Genomic DNA, 18694 nt, shown 5'->3' with positions numbered 1-18694 from the left:
ATGGAGTGGCCAGATAATTATGTGTTCAGAGATCATAATAATCTGGCCACTCAGTGTAGACGATGAGACCAAGGCTTTGGGAGGTGACGGTTGCATCGCTGGCAAGGACGGAATCAGGGTTTACGCTCCGGTGGATGGGACTCCAAAGTCCATGCAATGCCACCCCTGGGTTGACAGTTCAGAGAGGGCTGTTGGTGGGCCCCTGTGGCATGAGCCAGGCCCCAGTGTCTGGCCTCGCAGGTCCCTGGGGGTTCCAGATGGGGAGACCTGAGCTGCCATTGGTGAGGGAGGAGGTCCATGGGAAGGGGTGTGGCTGTTGGAAGGACAAGCTTGGATACGACGCGTGCCATCACACAGCGGTCTCTCTGTTTCCTGGGTAGTTGAGCAACGACATCCTCTGATGGTGTTCACGAGCAGGGAGAGCTTCCACCTTCTTAACGTCCGTGATCCCATCCCGTGCAGAGGCCCAGGGCCGGCGGGCTCGTGCTGGCTAGGATTGATTGAGAGGGTCTGCCTGGAGTTGGACTGTGTCTGAGGCAGCATCACCATGGATTGGTGATGTCTGCCACGGGCTCAGCATAGGGGGCGGGGGCAGAGGGCACACTGGGTGTTTGTTGAACCTGAGCTAGACTGAATGACTGTTTGGGGGGCCTGCCTTTCAAACCATTTTGTGCTGGGGACTTGGAATTATGGGTGTCACGTGCCAAAAAAGAAGAAGGCTTTGGCGAGGGTGTGACTGTTCTGAAGCCACACAGGACGGAAAAGAGGGAATGAGAATACAGGCTCGCCGACAGAGCTTCTGTGGGAAGCATCCCTGCATGCTCGGAGCGCCAGGGACAAGGCCAAGGCCAGCTGCACGTTCCTCACAGGATGCGTTCACGCCTTGCCGGGGTGACCTTCGTTATCGTTCGCGAGGATGCCAACCTCGGGGGAGCAGAATCTGGGCCTGACCTGCTTGCCACATGAGCCCCACACCTAGAACGGTACCTGGCATTTCAGTAAACATTTGTGGAATGAAAGAAGGGGTGAAGGAATGAGTGGGTCTAGTGACTTACCCTCTCCTTGCAAAAATTCCCACCATGCTCACCCCAAGGCCGTCCTTCCCAAACGCCGTCTTCTGGATTGGACCACTGTTCATGGTTCTGGAATTTCTTTCTTCATTCCTCTAGCGTCTTCCAGTTTGTCCGTTGCATCATGACCCACGTGTATTCCTTGGGAGCCGTCCAGGGTGTGGAGACGTGGTCCCGAAGTCATTTGCATTCCTAAATATGGCCTCCTCAGCTCCCAGGGCGAGGGGCAGCCTGGCTTAGTCAGGGTTCAGATATGCATATTATTATGCAAATGTACTCGAGCTGAATATAATTTCCCTTAAAGATACTTTCCAATGGGAAAGAGAGCTCCTTGCCGGAGGAACCGGGTCAGGCAGGACCTGCAGGAAGGCTCGCTGTTTGCACCAAACGTGCGAGAGACGTGCGTGAGTGTGAGGCATTTCAGCCAGCCTGCTGGCGGATGAATAATGACAACAACAATAGCGGGAGCTGATTGAATTCTTGCTAAACGCCAAGCACGGAGCTGAGCACGGGGAAGCTGTCTTTGCCTTGAAGCTTGCCAACCACCCTGAAGGGGCTTCCATGATCACCCCTGGGTTACAAATGAGGAAACTGAGGCATCCCGACTCCAGGCACCGGCACCCCGACTTGGAATCCAGAGGAAATATTTAAGTAAATATTGAGGGTTAAGGCAACAATGCCTACTATCTAACTCCACACCTTTTGTCCCCTTATTCCAGCCAGTGTCAGCGTCTCTCTAAGGGATACCGTGAAGAAACCAGATATTTCTGGTTAACAAATGCGCGAAATAAATTAGAATCTCTCCCAACCCCAGGGCAGCGCACAGCATCCAACCCACTTGGTTTCCTAAATGGGACTGACAGTGGCATGAACAGACGGAGCGTGTCTTTCTCCCCTACAGAGCCCCTGCAGGAGCAATCCCACCGGGAGAGTCTGTCTCTTGCTTTAAGGGAACATTTGAAATCACACACACGCACGCACACGCACACGCACACGCACACGCCCGAACTTTTTCTCCACATGACTAATCCAGTCCCCCATGACCCCTCTTTAGTGTGGCGGGGGATGCAGGAACCGAGCCCGCAGCTTCCACCGGCCCCAAACATTTAGTTACATTAATCACCGCGGGTTTTTGGACTTGGAGCCACCGGGATGAAAGACACTTTCTTGGGGAGACATTGATCAAACAGTCTACAGGTATCGGGACATCGCGGGACATTAATCATCTCCGCATTATCTCGCCCACCAGTAGAATATGTAAATGTGATTCCTGTCAGTGATAAGGGGAAGTGAAATTATTCTTAGAGATTGGTCCATCTGGAGTGGTTGATACCATCTTACCTAAGACAATAGGTTGTAGAGATATATATATATATATATTTTTAGCATCACTAATCCAGCGTTGCCAATATCCATGGAGAATGGAGCAATCTCACACCACACCAGGGCTATCCGGCCAGGGGAGGAGACAGAAGTGAGTTCCAGTTTGGCGTTGGTGCCTGCGCCAGTCTTTGGCAGGCTCGCCAGAAAGATGCTTTCTGCATAATGAAGGAGGGCGTTTTTGGAAGGGCCTTGCTAGGCAGTGGGAGAGTGTGTGCAGGAAGGGGTCACATCCAGCCTACGTTTTAACTCTTCACACACACAAGACAGAGGCCTCCAACCGCAGAGGGAGGTTGCCACAGCTTCTGCAGGGATCCAGGAATGCATCTCCCGTCGAGGAATCTTTGCAGACCTGTCTGACCCATCCACTGCCCCTTAGAGAGTCGGCATGAAGTGTTCAGTGCAGAGAGGGACAGAGGAAGGAGAAGGAGAAGCAGAGGCAGAAGCAGAAGGAGGAGAGCCAGGGTTCTCATCCCAGCCATGCTCCTTGGGCACTTCCTCTCTGCTTTATGTCTTGCACGTCTGAAGTGAAATGGGTTGGGTCAGAAGACGTCTTCTCCATGACGGAATGGCAAGCCTTCTTAGGTGGTCCATCTAGGCTGAGAAAGTGAACACGTCCCGTAGAGGGCCTTGGGATGTGGACCGCCAGAGAAGTCTCCTGCTTCATTGCCTAGACACGTTGGGCTGCGTGGTGCTCTGTGAGATGTCCTGTTAGGAGAGAGGCCTCCCGAGAGAGGACATCCAAGCCTGAATGGACGTTGTCGTAAAGGACTTATTACTAAGGAATCATTGAAAGCAGGGGGATGTCTCCGGGAGCTATTTTCCCTTGGTTACGTGTGAATGCTAAGCACGTTTTGCTACAAGTTCCAAAATTCAAAGATTATTGGAAAGTCAACAGTAGGAGTGAATGTTCAGGGTCTTCCCCACACTCCCCTCCTTTTTTACATTGATGCATAAAAGAAGCAAATAGTTGAAAATGGTTATTTTTCAGCTCCAAGAAGGAAAGAAGATGAAGGGTTTCGATGGGTGTGAATGAGGATGATCTTTGCTAGCGATTCAAGATGGAAGAGCAGGAGATGGGTGGCTGAGGGATGCGGGAACTCCCTTGGGAGCCCTTTAAGAAAAGGGCGAGGTGATGACCAAATAAGAACATGATCATGTCCTCCTAGGATGTCAGTTTCCAAGAGGTCAGAGATGTTTTCTTCCCCAAAACACTTAGCTTTCCTCAGACACTCTATGAACTTGACATCTACTAATTTGCCTAAATGTTCCTTGAACTTGAGGGGGTAATGAGGCCCTCAACTTGGTTGTCCCCGGTGAAGGTTAAAGAAGGTCCCTCATGCTCTATGGGCTGCCTACGTCATATCTCAGGACATGCAAGCACCTTTCTCAACCAGCTACACCCCTTTGCCACCCCCTCTCCAGAATTAGTGGTCTTCATCGCTTTTAGCTCGTCCTCTTCTACAAGTGTTTCTAGTTCTTGTTAATAATCTCAATGCCTTGTTTCGTTTTATGTCTCACATGCTATTCGTGGCGGGATTATTGGGTGTGAACACTCTACTCTTGTTCAGCTGTACGCTGATGCTTTCCGGCCACGTGTTAGACTAGGTTTCTCACACTTGTTCTGAACAAGTAGACAGTTGAGCCTCTCATAGGCATTACTTCAAGAAAGGATTGTAGCTGGAAATTTCTAGGTGAAATAGAGCTAAGTGGTAAGCAGGCGCTCTCGATGCTTTTAATGTGTTAGCTCTGGGACCCTCAGAGGAGGGGACGGCCGTACTTAGCATCTCCTCTGTTTATTTAACCACAGAATCCTCTTTCTAAGCAGACCTCCTGTGGTGAGTGTCCACGGAGCACGCCCCGGGGAAAGGCTAGGTCGAAGGTTGCATACTGCGATGTGGTAAGAGAGTTTGCTCGATGCAACGTTCAAGAGGAAGTGCAGATGACACTGGTCTTGGATATGCCTTATGAGTAGAACAATTCATGATCACTTGTGAAACTTGATTATTAAAATATCCTTTGTGGAGCCCAATGGGGAGCGGCTCAGTGGTTGAGTGTCGACCTACGAATCAGGAGGTGGTGGTTTGATTCCCTGTCAGAGCACATGCCTGCGTTGTGGGTGTGGTTCCCAGTGAGGCAGCTGGTCAATTGTCCTCTCTCATCATTGATGTTTCTCTCTCTCTCTCTTCCTTTCCTTCCCTCTCTGAAATCAATACAAATATATCTTAAGGAACGTCCTTTGTAGAAAAGAGAGTCTCTTGTATTCTGCTGGTGGGATTAAACATTGGCATCGCCTTTCTGGAGTTGATTTTACAAGGCTTGTCTAAAATGTCAGAAAGGCTGATGCTCAGTACGCAGCAAATCCTTTGACAGGAATTTATTCCAAGGAAATAATTATGAAATGCTCCTGAGACTTAGTTCTGATGCTATGACTCCCATATTATCGACAGGATTGATAGGAAAAACACTTGGTGCCTGGCGTGGCAAGAGCACCAACTCCTCAGAAGAAGTGCGTCAGTAGAGCACTGGTGTGGCCAGGGGTGGGCAAACTTTTTGACTCGAGGGCCACAATGGGTTCTTAAACTGGACCGGAGGGCCGGAACAAAAGCATGGATGGAGTGTTTGTGTGAACTCATATAAATTCAAAGTAAAGGAGCGGAGGGGAGAGCAAGAGAACCAGATAGAACAGCCGGATCCAGCCCGCGGGCCATAGTTTGCCCACGGCTGGGCTAGACTCACACAGCAACTAAACATCAGGCCTGCTCCTTTATAGGCCTATCCTATGTAATAAAAGGCTAATCTGCAAACTGTCCCCTCGACCAGGAGTTCGACCAGGGGGTGGGGCCAGCCCGCCAACCTTCCGTGTCCCTTTCCCCTGGCTGGCCCAGCCCGATTGCCCTGGATCAGGGTGGGCCGGGCCAGATCCCACCCTGTGCATGAATTTGTGTACCAGGCCTCTAATGGAAAACTAAAAGACGTCATGCAAAAGAAGAACAGGTATATAGATTGTGGTGCATCTATGTAATGGAATATTTCATAGCTGTTAAAAGTAATATTATGGCCAAAACCGGTTTGGCTCAGTGGATAGAGCGTTGGCCTGCGGACTGAGGGGTCCCAGGTTCGATTCCGGTCAAGGGCATGTACCTTGGTTGCAGGCACATCCCCAGTAGGAGGTGTGCAGGAGGCAGCTGATCGATGTTTCTTTCTCATCGATGTTTCTAACTCTCTATCCCTCTTCCTTCCTCTCTGTAAAAAATCAATAAAATATATTTTAAAAAAAGTAATATTATGGAAGAGTTAATGGCCTAAATATGCTTAAACTATTAAGTGGGGAAAACAGATCAGAATGGTATAGAGACAATGATTTTATTTTGAAAATAAAATAAATATGCATGGAGTGAAAATTGGAAAGGCACACACCCACATTCGAACACCCATTATCTTTTGGGTGGTAGGATTCCAGGTAACTTTATTTTAGAATTTAATATTGTAGGGATCAGCGAACGATAGCCTGCAAACCAAATCTGGACCACCCCCTGTTTTTTTTTTTTTTTTTTTTTTTTATAAATAAAGTTTTATTGGAACACAGCCAGGTCTATTCATGTAGGCACCATCTCTGGCCACCCTCACACTACAACAGCAGAGTTGAGTAGATGCAGCCAAGACCGTAAGGTCTACAGAAGCTAGAATATGTGTTAGCTGCCTCTTTACAGAAACAGCGTGCCAAGTCCTGGCCTAGGTTATCCTATAAAATAAAGAGGTAACAGGGAAATTGACCCTCGCACAAGATGGCCGCCCCCATGTGGTCAAAGATGGCCACCCCCATGTGGTCAAAGATAGCCACCACAAGATGGCCGGCAGGGGAGGGCAGTTGGGGCAACTAGGCCAGCAGGGGAGGGAAGTTGGGGTGACTAGGCCAGCAGGGGAGGGCAGTTGGGGGCAACCAGGCCAGCAGGGGAGGGCAGTTGGGGGCAACCAGGCCAGCAGGGGAGGGCAGTTGGGGGCAACCAGGCCAGCAGGGGAGGGCAGTTGGGGGCAACCAGGCCAGCAGGGGAGGGCAGTTGGGGGCAACCAGGCCAGCAGGGGAGGGCAGTTGGGGGCAACCAGGCCAGCAGGGGAGGGCAGTTGGGGGCAATTGGGCTGGCAGGGAAGCAGTTAGGCGTCGATCAGGCCGGCAGGGGAGTGGTTAAGTGGTGGTCAGGCTGGCAGGCGGGTGAGCGGTTGGGAGCCAGCAGTCCCAGATTGTGAGAGGGATGTCTGACTGCCGGTTTCGGACCGGCCGTCGGACATCCCCTGAGGGGTCCCAGATTGGAGAGGGTGCAGGCTGGACTGAGGGACACCCCACCCACCCCCAGTGCATGAATTTCATGCACCAGGCCTCTAGTCTACCATAAACACCTTTTACTTGCGTCACAGAAAAGCTTAACACCGAAACAACTCACGATGGGTTTACATATCAAAGCGACCCCATTTAAAAGATGGAAATGTAAAGACAAATCCCTCCACGGTTATATCAATTCCAAATATCTGTGCCTCTCAACAGGCTTCAAGGGGAACTTTGAAATCTAACAACCTACTACCACCAGATGCCCTCTGAGATGGAAGTTATAACATAGAACGTGCCGATGAAAGTGTTGGAGTTTCCAGACAAGAATAGGTTTCAACCAAGATAACCAATTCGTTACATCTCCCTACCTACCCAGTTTTCCCGTCTCCCTGTTCTCCCTGTCTTCCCAGAAAATCCCAGTAACACACCCCCTTTCGAAGATTAAATGGCCGCTCCTCTCTCCTGCTCCTTGAATCCCAGCTGCTTGCCTTCGGACCACCCCTCTAATTTTCCCCCTGCCCCCTGCAGGAGAGAGGAGAGTCTTCTTTAGAGACTATGAAGGGCCCCCCTGGGAAAGACCAAGCGATATTGACATATGAGGGCTCCAGCAGCGAAAGATGGCCTTGGGTCAATTATCACAACACACAGACCGCTTCCCATTCACTTCTGCACGACCCCGTATGGAATATAAACAGCCAGCTAAAGACCTTCAGATGTCTGAGAACAGTGCTCAACACGAAAAAGCAAAGAACACCTCCCCTCCCCACCCCCGAAAAAATAACGACGGCAGGAAGTAAAGACAATCCAGAAGCCAGGAGAATTAACACAGACAAACGATACCATCTCCAGTGATAACAGCACCTATCTATGCAATCAACGAGCGTGGAGCAAGAAAGAGTTCTTGGAAACAGAACATACGACAGCAAAAAAAACACACGCAAACAGTTAAAGGAAGAGATGGGAAATCAAGTTGAGAAAATCGTTCAGAAGAGAACATTTAAAACAACAAAAAGATAGCGATTAGGAGGGATTTTTTTTTTTTTTTTTTTTTTTTTTAAGAACTAGAGGCCAGCCAAAACCGGTTTGGCTCAGTGGATAGAGCGTCAGCCTGCGGACTGAAAGGTCCCAGGTTCGATTCCGGTCAAGGGCACGTACCTTAGTTGCGGGCACATCCCCAGTAGGAGGTGTGCAGGAGGCAGCTGATCGATGTTTCTCTCTCATCGATGTTTCTAACTCTATCCCTCTCCCTTCCTCTCTGTAAAATATCAATAAAATATATTTAAAAAAAAAAAAAAAAAAAAGAACTAGAGGCCAAACCCATGTGCCTCTTCCTGCTCCCTGGATGTTTCGGAAGAAGGCAGACAGAAAATGGAGGTCCCCAGCCTGGGGTGGGTGGACACGGGAACCTAACGCCTGAGTTCTAATTCTACTACGGCGCTTCCTAGTTGAATGCATTAACCCTTCTGGGCCTCAACTGTTTCTTCTGTAAAATGGGCATACTAGTGGGACTTGTCTCCTAAGGTTGTTCCTAGGAATTAGATAACGGCTACAAACCACTGAGTAGGCCTTCTGGCTGGTGGTGCTCCTTACAATCATGATGATGAGGAGGAGGGGGAGGAGGATCAGTGGGGAAGAACGTGCTGGAAAAGGCCACTGCCCAGTCAGGCCCTTCGGCGTTGGGTGGCCCAGGAAGGAAAGGAAAAGCAGGAAGGAGAGGCATGCTTTGCTGAGCCCTCGCTCCGTGCTTTCCCTGGACTTCCTCACGGGCACCCTCGGTGCCCCCATTCCACAGGCAGGCCAGCTGCGCCTGAGGACGCCCCATCCCTGCACAGACAGGAGCTGGCGGAGGCAGGTGTGGGAGCCAGGTTTTCTGCCTTTGGGGGCTCTGGTTGCAGACTGGGGGGTGAGGGGAGGATGGGGGGCGGTCCCAGGGCTTCTGTCCTGCCTTCCTCACCCCTCCTGTGCCCGGCTCTCCTTCCTCCAGCGTCTGGAGCCCAGGCAGGGGGCTCTCAGGCCACGCGAGGGCGGGAAGTGAGGTCACCAGGCAGCCTTTACGGGGTGATTCGCTGACTATGAGAACAGCTTCTTTAACCACAGCAGCTCCCCGAGCTTCTCCCTCTGGGGGAGGGGAAGTCAGTGTTTTCCTTACCATCGGGACCACGGAGGGGCTCAAGGCTTAGCCGTGTTTGGTTTGGTTTTGCGTGTGTGTGCGTGCATGTGTACATGTGTGTGCGTGTGTACATGTGCGTGTACATGTGTGTGCGTGTGTGTGTTAAAGGCCTGAGGTGGGACTTGGCATCCACGACTCCAGCCCAGAAGAAAGGAAGTTTACTTTCTGGGTCAGATGAGAAGACTTGGGTCTTCTTCACGTCCATTTTCATGGCCAAGGAGCAACGTGGCTGCCTTTGCTGGATCTTCCAGGCCCCGGTTCCCCGCTTAGCCGGTCTTGGCGGGTTCTTCCAGCCACATGATGGGGAAGCAGGTCAAAAAGGCTAGTCTCGCCCTGGCTGGTTTGGCTCAGTGGATAGAGCGGACTGAAGGGTCCAGGTTTGATTCTGGTCAAGGGCACATGCCCAGGTTGCGGGCTCGATCCCCAGTGTGGGGTGTGCAGGAGGCAGCCGATCCATGATTCTCTCTCATCATTGATGTTTCCATCTCTCTCTCTCCCCCTCTCCCTTCCTCTCTGAAATCAATTTAAGTCTAGTCTAACAGGAGAGAGAGAGAGAGAGAGAGAGAGAGAGAGAGAGAGAGAGAGAGAGAGAGAGAGGTGTTCAACCCCAGGGGGTGGTTGGTTTTTTTTGGGGGGGGGGGCACTGCTGAGAAGCCAGAGGGCAGCCTGAGGGTCTTGGGGTCCAGCGGGAACAGGGTGGAGCCCAAGAGAAGTGCTTCAGAGGCCACTGACGACTTGCATGAACTCGACCACATACTTAACCTCTCTGTCCAGCTTTCACACCTGTGCAGTGAGGGGGGTACCCCGCATAATGTCCGGGCTCAGGGCATGGACCTTCTGACTCGGAACCCTAGCTCCAGCCCTCACGTGCCTTTGTTTGCACATCTGTAAAATGGGAATGCTATTATTAGGGTTGTGGTGGGGGGGTTCAATGGAAACTGTGCTTAAAGCCATACCTGGCCCATAATAAGACCTCGAGAAACGCCAGCCATTTGACATGGGTATCAGTAGCCAATGCGGTCGGTCTGGTGTCTGTAGGGGGAGAAATGGACACGGATGTTGAGCTTAGGACTTATTACAGAAAGGTCGGAATGTGGAGCGAAGACATTTAAGGAGTCAAGACATTCATTCAGCTCATTCAAGGGATCGCGTTTTGAGTTAAAGAGCCCTCGGAGGCCAAGTTCCTCCGCCCACTCAAGTAGCGGATGGAAAACCTGGGCCTTAGCAAAGGGCTGTAGCTCGTCCAAGGTCCCGCTGCGCCTGACCTGCAACCAGAGCGGGTCCCTGGGACTGTCATCTCTCTCCCAGAAAGCTCCCAAATGACAGCTCCGTTGTTGGTGTCCTTCCCCAAAGGACAGGCTTTAAGGCACCTTCCACACGCACAGGCAAGTACAGTCAGCCCCTGGGAGACTATTCACACGTTAGTGTAAGATCGTATGAAGATGTCTCGTGTGCCAGGTAGCTGAGAGCAGGGTTCTGCTGGGGAGGTCAAGGGGCAGATGCCCTGGGATCCAGGGTAGAGGGAGGGCCTAAGGCCCTTCTGCGTCAGCTCCCGTGTGGTTGGGGTGGGGCTGCTAACCAGCCAGATGGCAGCCGAGAACCCCACCGCCCCCCTCCCCCGGGGCACCAAATATACACCTCTTTACGGCCGAGCCGCGGCTTTTATAGCTTGGAATTTACTCAGCGTGGGGCAGAGCTTCCTCATCCTTCCGGACCACTCAGAGCCCAAAAATGCTCAGAACGTTTGGCCAGTGGCGTCTCAACCTCAGCAAACAGGCCCAGTGCGTCGGGTTCAACCATCCCCCCAGCCCACCGTGTCTCCGGGTGACAGCGTGATGGCACTCGTCGGTTCAGCTCTGCCTCCGCCCGGAAAGGACTTCGGCACTTTATAAGGATGTTAAATAAAACAAGATGGTCTGCAACCCCCTCAGCCCCCGCGGGGAGCCGAGGGAGGGACGAGAATGTGGCCAGGTTCCGTGGGGACTGAGGCTAGAGAGTGCGGTCCGCTAATCCGTGTAGCGTGCCCCGGACTCGGTCCAGAGGGCAATTTTGGCTTTTCTGGGAGCTTGGATGGAGTCTGCTTCCTTAACTCTCTCAGCACCGTCGTGGCGATGTCTCCTTCTCCAGAAACAGCTGAGACGGAAGTCTGGCTGTTCCCTCAATCAACTCAACGAAGGAATCATGATCACGGAACCCCTGCCCGCTTAAGGGGGCGCCCCACCCCCCCCCCCCCGCCACCAGGGGCCCTTTCTTCAGATCACAAGTTTCTCCATTTAGTGCAGAGGTATAGGAGCACCTACTGTGTGTCAGCCCCTTCTGGGCGTTGGGAATATGCAAGGTCCCCCCGCCTGGAGTTTACCATGAAGCCTGTGTTTTGGCATGTTATCTGTAAAAAGGCAAAATGCTGAGGCCGGCCGCCGTGGTTCAGTGGTTGAGCGTCGACCTGTGAACCAGGAGGTCACAGTTCAATTCCCGGTCAGGGCACAGGCCCGGGTTGTGGGCTTGATCCCCAGGGTGGGGTGTGCAGGAGGCAGCCGATCAAGGATTCCATCCCATCATGGATGTTTCTCTCTCTCTCTCCCCCTCTCCCTTCCTCTCTGAAATCAATAAAAACATATATTTTTTAAAAATGCTGAGATGTTCTGTAGGGCTTGGCTACAAGGAGAGGGGAGGGGATGGTCAGGGCCCAGCCAGACACACATGGACTCCTCAGGTCTTTCCAGCAGAAGGAGGTGCGTGCAGGGGGTTGTCTGAGCTAGAGCAGTGGTCGGCAAACTGCGGCTCACGAGCCACATGCGGCTCTTTGGCCCCTTGAGTGTGGCTCTTCCACAAAATACCACGGCCTGGGCGAGTCTCTTTTGAAGAAGTGGCGTTAGAAGAAGTTTAAGTTTAAAAAATTTGGCTCTCCAAAGAAATCTCAATCGTTGTCCTGTTGATGTTTGGCTCTGTGGACGAATGCGTTTGCCGACCACTGGGCTAGAGGAAGGGTCGGGAGGCCAGGCAGGGGGCAGTGAGGTGGTTCAGAGTAGGAGCAGCTGCAAGCAGCGAGCCCTGTCCGCTCTCCGGGGGCCAGGGCCAGCCGGGGGGAGCTGCAGCCAGGCCAGGCCGTCTGAGGGAGCCCGAGCCTCAGAGGAGATGCCCTTTGTCCCGAGAGCCACCCGAGGCACCGGGGGAAACCCCTGGGGGCTGGCTCCCACCTGGGCCTCCTGGCAGCCTCCTCCTTGAAGCCAGGGTTTGTGAAAGTCTCAGATCCACAGGTGGCTGCAGAGTCGGCATCCACTCCCCCGTCGACGGCGTAGGGAGAGGGAAGGCAAACGAGTGATGTGTCTACAAAGCAGGCAAGTGGTCATGGAAGGCACCCCTTGGCAAAGCGTTACATGACCGCCCGGAACATCCACTCACCCTAATGGTCAAGGGGAATCAATGCAAGTTCTACTGGAATAATATAATGAGCAATCCCCACTGTGGGCCGAGTGCCTGCCATGGGCCGAGTCCTTCCCCATCTCTGAATAGGTGCGTAGACATACACTTACCCAGAGAGAGTCTGTTATGAGGCCATTTTACAGATGAGGAAACTGAGGCTTAGAGAAGGCAACTCACTGGCTCAAGGTCGGGTAGTGAGCAGTGGCAGGACCAGAGTCTGAATTGCAGTTGGTCCTGTGTCCTTGGCCGCTGAGCTCCCGGGGCGAGGGCTCTGGAGCTAAGCCCGTCTCTGGGCATGGGGACATCTTGACGGTCACAGGCAGCTCTCTGAGAGCTCAGGGCTGAGACCCAGGCCTAGAAAAGGCGCCTCATCTGGACGCCCCCCTTCTCCACCCACAGAGCAAGTAGGATCTGAGTGTCCGGGGCTGGTCAAAGGCCTGGAGAACAGGCCAACGGGCTGTTGGCAAGAGCACAGCCCTGTTGCCCGAGGGCAGGAGCCAGGGACGCCAAGGGCAGTGCGTGCTCATTTCAAGATGTGTAATGCGCGTCCCAGTGCCAGGAAGTCCTTCCCCTCCCCCGCTGCTCTGCCCAGCGGGTATCAGAGGGGTGCCTGGCCCCTGGCGGCTGAGAATGGCCACTCCCCCTGCTTCTGGAGCCCTGGGCGCACCCCCAGGTCTGTGCGTTATCCAAACTGGGAAGGGGCTGGGAAGACGCCGAGAGCATCCGCCAAACAGGCTAGACCCGTGGTCGGCAAACTGCGGCTCGCGAACCACATGCAGCTCTTTGGCCCCTTGAGTGTGGCTCTTCCACAAAATACCACGGCCTGGGTGAGTCTATGTTGAAGAAGTGGCGTTAGAAGAAGTTTAAGTTTAAAAAATTTGGCTCTCCAAAGAAATTTCAATCCTTGTCCTGTTGATATTTGGCTCTGTGGACGAATGAGTTTGCCGACCACTGGTCTAGACCCTTCTCTGAGGGCCTGCCCTGGCAATCATCACTGGGTCCGAGTGCGAGCTGTGTCTTTTGGAGACTGTCAGATTGTCCAAAGGAGAAAAGTCACGGAAAAGGGGGGGTGGGGTGGGGGTGGGGGGAATGCTGGTCTTTGAGGGCCGTACCCCGAGTTTCCGCCCTGGCTCCCACCCTCTACAATAACAGTCAGGCCTCTGGACGTTCCCGAGCTCACAGCCCGGGACGCTGGCGTTATGGCTCCCTAATCTCGGTTTAATTGCTGTGGTCAGTGTACCCTGCACTGAGTAACCCGCAGCTTGGAATGTTGTTTAATATGGTTGACACACACTTTGCTGTAAATGTCAGCGCTGGCTGGGCCTGGGGACTTGGCAGGCTCCCTGGGAGAGATGGCAGGGCGGCCGCGTCATCTGCCGGGCGTCTGGGATGCTGGTATGTTGGCTGCGGCCTCTCTTGGCGCGGAGGCCCAGCTACTGCCGAGCACGGCGCCGTGGCCTCTCCGGCCTGCAGCTGAGGCCTGCCCAGCCCCGGTCTGCCTTCTTCCTGCTGCGGCCCCACCGAGGGGCCTGAGGAGTTGGTGAGGGGGGGGCGGAGGGCATCGGGAAGGCACTCTCACCTTGGGAAGGATGTACGTCTGTCCAGGCCCTAACCGGGAGCCCTGAGCCCGGGGCTGTGTGCGGGCTGGTTCTGGGCGAGTGTGTGGCTGGGGCAGCTGCTGGGTAAATGTCACACTCTGGTGGAAGGAGCGCGAGCAACGCCAGCGAGGCCGGGGGTGCCAGGATGCCGCTCCCACCCCCTCCCGCGGGTGGACTCCATCAGCAAACTGGCTCCCGGCTCCTTCCCACTTGACCTTCATTTCTTCTGCTTCCGATGGACTAGATGGAGGGGCCTTCCAAAGTGGCCACCAGGTCATTGTGACCACCCGCTGCAACTTTCTATAGAAGCGACTCTTCCTAGGGCAAAGGCACCCCAAAATGTATGCAGTGGGTGTCCCTGTCTCCGTGGCAGGACCCCTGACCCAGACGGGACCCATCTTCCAAGCTTCTCTGTCTTGGAAGATGAGGGAATTCAAGAGAAAGAGACAGCATAGGGGTGACGGGGAGTGTCCCACACGTGACTCAGACGTGGGAGCCACGGGGCAGCCCCTGGGCCAGGTTGACGAGGAAGAAGAATGAAATGTAGAGACACAGAGACACAAAGCGGGGGATGTGCCTCCAGATGGCTCCCCAGCCCCTGGTCCCAGTCCTTCCCAAGGGGCAGTGTTTTCTGCCTTTGGCTTCCCGGGGACACCCTAAAGCCTCATGAGAAACCCCCTCTTTTAACTGAAGCCATTTGGGTTGGGTTGGTCATTGTCCACCAAGAGCCCTGCCCCAAGCCACCAGGCCAGGGCTCCGCCCGGTCGCCGACGCCTCCTCTTTTCCTCGAGGTGACTGGGGGTGGGTTTGGGGAGAATGTGAACTTCTGGGGTGGGCGCCTCTGGAGGGTCACACTGGCTTGGGGTGGGGGCAGTTTGTTCCTAGGGCTGGAGTGCCCCTGAGCCCCTCACCTTGGCTGGGTTTCTCCTTCCACCCCTGACGCTGGGGGTGTAGCTGGAACCTGGTGTGGGGTCCCAGGCGCAGCCTCTGGTCCGGTCCTGCCGTCCAGGTGAGCTCTGCCCCCCTTCCGGCTGTTTGGGAAAGTCAGGCTCACCCCGAAGTGCTGAGCGTCAAGGCGGGAGCACCTTAAGGTCTTCTTTGAAACCGGCAGGGAAAGTGCATGTAATAGACATAGAAGAACACATCCAGCCGATTCAGTTGTCACTATACCAGCACCGTGGTCAAATATCAGTTTTACTTACGTATTTATTTTTTATGGAGAAAGAGACCTACAAGGAACAAGTGACCGAGGCCACAAACAATGTCATAACGTGGCCCCGTCTGCACCCCCCGCCCCCGCTCCTTAGCCTATGTGGGGGTTCCAGCCTCCCTGAGAGTCCACCCCCAACGCAGGTCGAGTGCCCTGGATTGTGTAGTGGGCTCTGCAGGGAGGGCAGCGGCCCCAAGTGTCTCGGCTGCTCTAACGCCGACCTTCCCGGCTTGGACAGGCACAGCTGGGAGGGGGCCTGGTGTGGACCGGCTGATCAGGGGCCATCACTGTTCCTATGTGGACTGAGCTCAAGGGTTAGCCACGTGGAGGCCCGAGGAAAGGCAGTGATGCTGGAAGCCAGCGTTCCAGCCGGGAGGGACATCCCCTCTCAGACCATCAGGCCCCTGCACCCCGCCCCGGCCCCTGGGAGGCAGGAGCCAGGCAGCGCCCCCTCTTCCCTCCTCTGCCCCCCAGATGCATCGGGAGGCTGTGCACATTATCACTTAATTATCCCAGCAGCCCGACGAGAGGGCGCTGGTATTAACCCCATGTTACAGACATGGAAACTGAGGCTCGGAGAGACGACGAGGTTGGACCAAGTTTAGGAAACTGGTATGTGGCAAGAGCAGGATTTGAACTCGGGTCGGCCTGACCCAGAGCTTATACTCCTAGCTTCGATTCCGGTCAAGGGCGTGTACCGTGGTTGCAGGCTTGATCCCCAGTAGGGGCTGTGCAGGAGGCAGCCGATCCATGATGTTGGTCTCTCATCACTGATGTTTCTCTCTCTCTCTCTCTCTCTCTCTCAAAATCAATGAAAACATATTTTAAAAAAAAGATTCAGAGGAGAGGACACACAGCACACACACGGCCAAGCTCTGGCAGAGGTCTGGTCTGGGGAAACGGGGCCGCAATGCCTTCTCCCGCTCGGAGCTCCCAGGCCGGGCTCGGGGCAGGAAAGACGGGCGAGTTCCCCGTGCTTAATTCTACTTGGGACCCACCCCAGATTGCTGGGCCTCTCAAGTAACGTGATATCAATCCGTTTAATTGAACATGAGTCTTAATTGCCAAAATTACCTGTAACATTAGCTTCTTTCACAGCTGTGCCCTCTCCTGGGGCGGGTGCCAGCTCTCGGGGGAAGACCGGGTCCCGGGAGGGCCAGGCCCTGATGGGGTAGGCTGTCGGCGGGCCGCCGGAGCCCAGCACAGGGCCTGGGAGCGCTAGGGAGGAGTTGGGACCAGGAGCCCACACTTCGGTGCCACGGCCTCTGGATTTGCTTCTCCTCAGGGTGGTCCCTGGCTCCTCCCCAGGAAGCCCTCCTTGATTAAAGATGTCAGAGAGCCCGGCCGGCGTGGCTCAGTGGTAGCTCAGGGGTCGAGCACTGACCTGTGAACCAGGAGGTCATGGTTCGATTCCCGGTCAGGGCTCATGCCCGGGTTGTGAGCTCGATCCCCAGTGTGATGCATGCAGGAGGCAGCGGGTCCATGATTCTCTCTCATCATGGATGTTTCTCTCTCTCTCTGCCTTCCTCTCTGACGGGATAATGGGATGTAGCCCAGAGCTCACGGCGCTCCATCCATGGGATCGCTTGGCCTCACCGAGAGTCTAGATCAGGGGTCCTCAAACTTTTTAAACAGGGGGCCAGTTCACTGTCCCTCAGACCGTTGGAGGGCCGGACTATAGTTTAAAAAAAACTATGAACAAATTCCTATGCGCACTGCGGGCCCAGGACGAGTCGGCTGCTAAGCAGGACAGGCAGCGGCACCCGGCGGGCCGATAAATGTCCTCGGCGGGCTGCATGTGGCCCGCGGGCCGTAGTTTGAGGACGCCTGGAGAGTGAGCAGAGGGGACACGAGGCAGGAAATGAACTCTGGTGGCCACCACAGGCCACATGTCTTTGACTCAAATGTCCTTCCTATCGTAACTGAATCATGGACGAAACCAAAAAACGGCCAAAAGAAAGAAAGAAAGAAAAAAAAGACAACTCAGGTTTGCTACCCCTGTCTCTCCCCGCTCCCCTCTTCACTGCCGGTCTGCATGGTGAGGTTCTTTAATAGGGCCCCACTGCTCTCTCCTGCCTCAGGGGCTGGGCTGAGCCCTGGCCTGTTCTAGAAGAAGAGGGTCCGTGGATGGTTCCTTGACTAGTGGGCAGGAGGAGAAAAAGGACTTGCCATGCAGAGCTCCTGGCGAGGGCCCATGTGTCTACAGTAACTCGCTCCACCCTCCCTGCAACCCTCGGGGGAACAGAGAGGTTAAGGAAGGTGCCCAAGGTCACACAGCAAGGACACTGCAGAGCTGGGTCTCGGACCCAAGCAGGTGCTCTCAACCTGCACCCCACCTGCACCCCACCTGCACCCCACCTGCACCCGCGTAGGCCGGCCCTCCTAGTGGCCTTTCCCACCTGGGAATGGACGACTTCTGAAGGCATTCGCATGTATTCAACAAGCTCTATGCCACTGATAGACGTGAAAAGGCCATTTATTGTCAAGGACACGTTCCGTAGACATGGGACTATTAAAACAAAGCATTTGCGCCTGCCGGAGTCTAGTGAGAGGTGTGTGAGGGAGCTGAGGCCGTGGCCAGAGCCAGGGAAGGCGGGGACACACGGGGACCCAGTGAAGAGATTTTGGCAACAGGACCATGTAGTGATGGGCGGGGGTGGGGTGCGGGCTTCCTCCGACACGCCCCAGGTCTGGATAATTCCTGACCCAATTAGTGACCCGGTTCACACACGTGGGGGCGTGAGCTTTCGTATGACCTTCTACTGCGTGTGTTAAAGTGACACTCCTAGATCAAGAGCGTTGAGGGTTAGGTCACCCAGGAGGTGGTGGGGTGGGGTGGGGTGGGGTGGGGTGGGGTGGAGAGCTTGGTCACGGGGGGACTTCCTGGAGGTGGCAGAGGGGACGCTGGGCCCTGGACAAGGGCTGTGCAGTTACCGTCGGGGCCGGTGGAAATTGCCGGCGAGCGTGGCCGAGCAGAGGGCTGGGCGGGCAGCTCCCGAGCCCACGTGCACACGCCCAGCACAGTCCGAGCCCTGGACGAGCTTCAGGAACGTGACATCAGGGTGGCATCAGCCACCTTGCCCAACAGGTGGATGGAGCATTTATTACTTGAACACGTTTCAGCTGGGGGTGAGGGTGAGCCAGGGTCACAGGGGTCCCTGCCTTAGCTCCCCCGGCTCCCCCAGGGCACCTGGCCCGGTTCCACCCCCTTCAGCTCTCCCCCGGGCTCGCTCCGCTCCGAGGGAAGCGAGGCCTCTCTCCCCCCTCCCGCTGTCTTTGTTTCTGTGGCGGAAAATTTGAAAGCCTGGCTATTGGGTTTCTTTTCGGCACCCCCCAGTCCCCCCACCGACCCCTCCACAAGGCGGAGGAAACATCTGCAGGCTGGAGACACCATGTGTGAAAGATGGGGGTGGGGTGGGGACAGACGTTTTCTGTCTTCGCTTGATCTCAGCCGCCAGGCCGAGAAGCAACGAGAAGTTCTCTGTCTTGAGGACCGTTTTATCTCCCTGCGAGACA

Source organism: Plecotus auritus (assembly GCF_963455305.1).
Source record: "Plecotus auritus genome assembly, chromosome: 10".
Taxonomy (NCBI): Eukaryota; Metazoa; Chordata; class Mammalia; order Chiroptera; family Vespertilionidae; genus Plecotus; species Plecotus auritus.
The sequence above is the reverse complement of the archived record's forward strand: the minus strand, read 5'-3'. Positions refer to the sequence as shown.